This window comes from Crocodylus porosus, unplaced genomic scaffold (assembly GCF_001723895.1).
Source record: "Crocodylus porosus isolate Cpor-Errol unplaced genomic scaffold, CroPor_comp1, whole genome shotgun sequence".
NCBI lineage: Eukaryota > Metazoa > Chordata > Crocodylia > Crocodylidae > Crocodylus > Crocodylus porosus.
Window position 1 is genome coordinate 159,516,580 of NW_017728906.1, and position 6,503 is coordinate 159,523,082.

General features: G+C 42.5%; 1 protein-coding gene across 3 annotated transcripts in view; it reads left to right on the forward strand.

Annotated features, from left to right (window-relative positions):
* The window catches only part of DCLK1 (doublecortin like kinase 1), a 396,146-nt gene that overhangs the window by 165,725 nt on the left and 223,918 nt on the right, over positions 1–6,503 (forward strand). The window lies entirely within an intron of this gene.

The following is a 6,503-nucleotide window of genomic DNA, read 5'->3' on the forward strand; positions in this document are numbered from 1 at the left end:
CCTATTCTCATCCGCCCACCGTTGCAACCTGTCAAGGTCAGCTTGTAGCCTATTGCACCCTTCTAGTGCACCCACATCCCCCCACATCTCTTAGTGTCATCAGCATCCAAGAACTGTTTTTTCTTTCTGCCATATTTGAAAGTTCCTCTTGATTCCCATAACTCCTGAAACTTAATTACGGTAATTTATTCTGTTTTGGTGACTTCCCTTTACAACTTAACCAAATCCAAAGACTTGAGTTTGGTTGTCTTCCTCACACACACTTACCTTCTTCATTCTCTCTTTATCTCTCATTCTTAAAATCTTGAACCACTCCCTTGTGAAATCACACTATGTGCATCTTACTGCTGGCATTTTCCTTCTTTAGAGGTAGTCTAGTTTTTTTTGTCTTGTTTCATTAATATCAGTTATGACTCTGGAGGTTTTACTGTATCCATGGACTTTCATAGAATCATAGAAAACTGGGGTTGGAAGGAATCTCAGGAGGTCATCTAGTCCAACCCCTTGCTCAAAGCAGGGCCATCCACAACTGGATCATTCCATCCAGGGCTTTGTTGAGCAAAGCCTTAAAAACCTCTGAGGATGGAGATTCCACCACCTCTCTAGCTAAGCCATTCAAATGCTTAACCACCCTTCTAGTGAGAGAGTTTTTCCCTAATGTCCAACCTAAATTTCCCTTGCTGCACCTTGAGACCATTGCTCTTTGTTCTGTTGTCTGTCACCATTGAGAACAATCTAGCCTGATCCTGTTTACAAGCACCCTTCACGTAGTTAAAGGCTGCTATCAAATCCTGCCTCAGTCTTCTCTTCTCCAGACTAAATAAGCCCAGTTCCCTCAGCCTGTTCTCATAAATCATGTGCCTCAGCCTCTTAATTATTTTTGTCACCCTCTGTTAGACTCACTCTAACTTGTTCAAATCCTTCTTATAGTGATGGGCCCAAAACTGGACACACTACCCCAGATATGGCCAGAACAGAGGGGATTAATTACATCCCTTGATCTGCTGACAACCAACTTACTAATGCAGCCCAGTTCGCTGTTAGCCTTCTTGTCAACAAGGGCACACTGCTGACTCATATCCATCTTATTGTCCTCTGTAATCCCCAGGTCCTTTTCTGTAGAGCTGCTGCTTATAGGCAGTTGGTCCCAAGCCTGTAGTGGTGCATAGGATTCTTCCGTCCTAAGAGCAGGAATTTGTACTTGTCCTTGTTACATTTCATGAAATTTCTTTTGACCCAGTACTCCAAATTGTCTATGTCTCTCTGAATTCTAGCCCTAGCCTCCAGTGTATCTACTACTCCCCCAAGCTTGGTGTCATCAGCAAACTTGCTTAGGGTGCAGTTCATCCCATCTTCCTGATCGTTAATGTAGATAGTAAATAAAACCAGCCCCAAAACTGACCTCTGCAGCACTCTACTTGATACTGGTTGCCAGCTAGACATTGAGCCATTGGTTACTACCTGTTGAACCCAACAATCCTGCCAATTTTCTGTTCACCTTACAGTCCATTCATCAATCCATACTTCCTCAGCTTGCTTGCAGTGTTGTGGGAGACCATATCAAAAGCCTTGCTAAACTCATGGTAATTGTTCACTGCTTTCCCTGCATCTACAGAGTCAGTCATCTCATCATAGAAGGTATTCAGGTTGCTCAGGCAAGACTGGCCCTTGGTGAATCCAAACCAACTGTTCCTGATCACTTTCTTCTCCTCTAGGTGGTTAGAAATGGATTACTCCATGATTTTTCCAGAGACTGAGGTTGACTGGTCTGTAGTTTCCTGGATCCTCTTTCTTTCACTCTATGGGCACTATATTTTCCCTTTCAAATTGCCCAGGACCTGCCCTGATTGCCACAAGTTTTCAAAGATAATGGCCAGTAGCTCTACAATCACATAAGCCTCAGCACCCTCAGATGCATTGCACCCAGCCCCATGGATTTGTACATGTCCAGCTGTTCTAAATAGTCCCTATCCTGTTCTTTTACTGCTGAGGATTGCTCACCTTCTCCCCAAACTGTGCTGCGTGGTACAGTAGTCTGGGAGCTGACCTTGCCTGTGAAGACTGAGGTAAAAAAGGCATTGAGTACTTCAGCATTTTCTGCATCCTTTGTTACAATGGGTTGTCTCCCCCACTCAGTAAGGGACCCGCCCTTTACCTGACCTTCCTCTTGTTGCTAACATACTTGTAAAACCCTTCTTGTTACCCTTCACATCCCTTGCAAGCTGCAGCTCCAATTGCACTTTGGCCTGACTTCATCCCTGCATGCTCAGGCAGTATTCTTATACCTTCCTAGTGATCTGTCCAAGCTTCCCCTTCTTGTAAGCTTCTTTTTGGTGTTTAAGCTCACAGAATAGTTCTCTACTAAGCCAAGCTGGTTGCCTGCCATATTTGCTATTCTTCCTGCAAGCTGGGCTGGTTTGTTCCTGTGGCCTCAGTAAGGTTTCTTTAAAATGAAAACAGCTGTCTTGGACTCCTTTCCCCCTCAGACTGGCCTCCCAAGGGGATCCTGCCCATCAGTTCCCTGAGGGAATCAAAATCTGCTTTTCTGAAGTCCAGGGTTCATACCCTGATGCTCTCCTTTCTTCCTTTTGTCAGGTTCCTGAAATCAGTCATCTCATGGTCACTGCTGCCCAAGTTGCCATCCACTTTTACATCCTCCACCAATTCTTCCCTGTTTGTAAGCAGTAGGTCAAGTAGAGCACAGCCCCTAGTCAGCCTCTGCAACGCTTGCACCAGGAAGTTTATCTCCAACTCTCTCTCCAAAAATTTCCTAGATTGTCCGTGCACTTCTGTATTGCCTTCCCAGCAGATGGGAACCAGGTCCCATGATCTAGAAACTTCTGCTAGTTGTCTGAAGAAAGCCTTAACCTCCTCATCCCCCTCTATAGCAGACCCCCACCGTGACAGCACCCTTGTTGCTCTCCCCTCTGACCATAACTCAGAAACTTTTGACAGGCCTATCTCCAGTTTCATATTGGAGCTCTGAGCGATCATACAGCTCTTTTAGAATGCAACTCCTCCTCTTTTCCCCTTCTTGAACAGTTTGTACCCATCCATGACAGTGCTCCAGTCATGTGAGCTCCCACCAAGTCTCTGCTATTCCAATCACGTCATAGTTCCTTGACTGTGCAAGGACTTCCAACTCTTCCTGCTTGTTTTCCAGGCTCTGTGCATCCGTGTACAGACACCTGATGTAACTAGCTGATTGCCCTACTTTCTTAGTAAGAAAGAGAAGGGTTCCCCTGTAGCCCCTTCCTCTTTATGCTTCTTCCAGCTCACTCACTTCCATACTTACCTCAGGGCTTTGGTCTCCATTCCCCCCCCGGTGAACCTAGTTTAAAGCTGTTTTCACCTGTCTGCAAAGATGCTCTTCCCTCTCTTTGTCAGGTGGATCCCATTTCTTCCTAGCAAATTCTGCCTCTTCCTAGATTTTATTCCTACTCAGCTAGATTTCTTTATTTTCTCTGAATTTAATGTACTGAGAAAGTGTTGCATTATTCATTGAACCTATCTTTTTAAAGGGAATGTATTGCGATATCCATCTCTCTCCTTGTACTGTGCTTTTCAGTGTCTTCTCTCCATTACAAAGAATAAACTGGGATTTGCTAAAGGTCACAGGTGCAGGTAGGGGGGAGTCACTGTCAGAATTAAATTCAAGATTTTCTCTTATGACTCTCCACTCCAAAAAGGGTTGAACAAAGTCACTGCATTTTTCTTTTTCATTCTTTCATCTAATTGCAACACAAGTTTCTTAATACTCAAAGTAATAGGTCCCTAGCATAACTGACATTTTTGAAGTGCTTCTGTAACTTTCCATGTTTCTCTTTCTGAGCCATCCAAGATAGCCTTTATATTCATCTAGGCTGATTACCCCATTATGAAAATCATCCCACCAGATTGTTATCCTCATTCACATCATTTAGAACTGCATCTATTGAAGGCAGTTTTCTCTGAAGGAGTTTCTTTAAATTTTTAACACAGCAGTGAGAGAAAATAATTGATAATCCAAAAGGGCTTCTACTCTTTCCAAATACTGACTCAGACTTGATATCATGTTATCACTGGAATATCATGTTAATATTAATATATTATATTGGTATAATATATTATATATTAATGCACTTTCTGTATATTATCAACATTTGTAGTAATAAGGGAAACTATTGCCAAATAATCTAAGAAGTGATTTCTCTAGGCTCATGATAGTAGCGAGTACATTGAAATGTCCCCTTTGGATTTCACGTTAGATTTACTGCCTATAGCTTGCATGTAAAAGAAAGAAGCACTCAATTTTCAGTTTTCCTTGAGCATAAAAAGCCTAAATAATTAGATCATATGGTCTAGTTATTGAGAGGATTATTATTATTGTTCAGCCCCACTGACCCTGTGGAATTTGAAGGAGGTGCCTTGGAGTTCAGGCCTTTACATTTTCTGCTATTTTATTGCCCTTATCATTGCATGAAATGCTACATTATCACCACACTTGTATTGCTTTTGTACTGGTTCCAGCTGCAGTGCACAATGACTTGTTGAAACCTTGACATCTGTTTTTCCTTTCCCCCCCCTTTTTTATAAGTCAACCATGTCACTGCTTTCCAGTGTTGCATACTGAGCCTGGACGCAGCACGTGTATCTAGCCAGAAGGCATCCTACATCTCAGTTAAATTCCAAACCATATACAATGGAGTGCTGTCTTATACTTATTTTACTAATGATTATGCTTGAAAGAAAGGCAGTTTACATAGTTAATGTTGTCAGAGTCCTTCATTAGTAAGTGGGTTAACATGAGAACATTTTGTCATAGAAACTAAAATGATGTTGGCCTGAACTGGAACACTAGTATTTTAGAACTAAAATTTCTTGAAAGAAAAAAAGTCACTTTCTATTCTGAAATGTTTTTGTATATCTGTAGTTTGTTACACAAACCTTTGGGCCACAAGGAAAACAAGTGGTATATTCAACTTAAGTGACAGCTTCACATAACCCACCTTTCCACACATCAGTATTTTACCTGTCTCTCCTCTGAGAACTTAATTTCAAAGTCACAAATCAAACATAACATGTACTGAGAGAGAGAGCAAAGTATTGCTCTCAATTCAGAGACCTCTCAACTTTGTGTATAACCTTATTTTTAAGTGATTATTGGGAAACTGCCTTCTTCACTTTTGGCTTGCCAAAACTCAGCAAGTGGCCCTCTACACAAAATAATTGCCCGCCCCTGTCATAACCTGTCTTTTCCTACGTCTAATGGAAATAATAATGCAGCCTTCTTATGAAATAGTTATAAAAGTGCAGGTATAATTACTGATATGAAAAGTTTGCCATCTCAGAGCTTCTGTAAGGAACAGATCTTGAGAAAGTTTTGGTCATATGCATCTGACTTTTGATACTTTTAAATGGAAGCAAGTCTACAAGATTTTGAAAAAAGTATGTATAATAAGGCTTCTTAAGAATTAACAGAGTAGCTTAGTGATCCATGATATACGGCAGTTTTGAACTAAGCAATTTAATATGGCTATTAAATACATTAAGTATGACACATTACAACACCATTGTGGGGTTGGCTGCATCCAAGGCTGGATATTGTGACTGGGGAGTGCAAGTGCTGCTGCTGGGTCTTAAACCCAGAAGTTCCTGGCTAGAAGGTCTTACCCTTCCATTCAGGGTCAGACTGATTGCCATTTCTGAAGGAATTTTACCCCATGATCAAATTGATGTGGCCTGGGGGGGGTTGCCTTCCTTTAGTAGTTGGGGACAGGAGGAGGTCATAATCCTCTTCCTTGGATCTCTTGAGTGTGTTTTAACAGTCTTGCAGCACCAAGACATTGACTGGCGTGGTCCTCCTGCTTTACGTGTGGCAGGTCAGGGAATTATGTTTTGTGGTTTTGTCAGGGTTGACTCTGTCATTTTGCTAATAGGTTAGAAAATCAATTTGTATAAGATGGTTTTGATAGGGATTATTCTGTCTCAGGCAGGAGGTTGCAGTAGATGACCCCTGGAGGTCACTTCTAGCTCTGCTTCTTTATGACACTGTGATATATGTTTACCCTGAAAAATGTTTTAGACTTAATTTTTAGACTTCATTCCATTCTCGTCTTCGAAACTATTATAAATTCTCAGAAATTGGCATTTGACTCTGTGGGCGCATCCACGTGAGCACGCACGTGCCTCTTGCCCCACCTCAAACCCCTTTGAGGTGGGGCAACAGGCATGTGCGGGAATGAAAAAATGTTCCCTGCACTGCAGGTTTGCAGCATGGGGAGAAAATTAGACCTCTAGATATCCAGGAGTCTAAAAAAATTGAAGCTTTAAAAAAGTGGGGCAGGGCATGGTTCCGGACACTGCCCTGAGGCAACTGGAGGCTAGGTCCTCCATGGAGATGCTCTGGCTGCCAGAGGGCTCTGTGGTTCGCCACTCACCCTGGTGCTGAAACATGCGGCAGGCTGGGCCACGTGTTTTTCAGCACCAGGGCTCCAGTGCTGGTAAGTAAGGGGTCGGAGGGG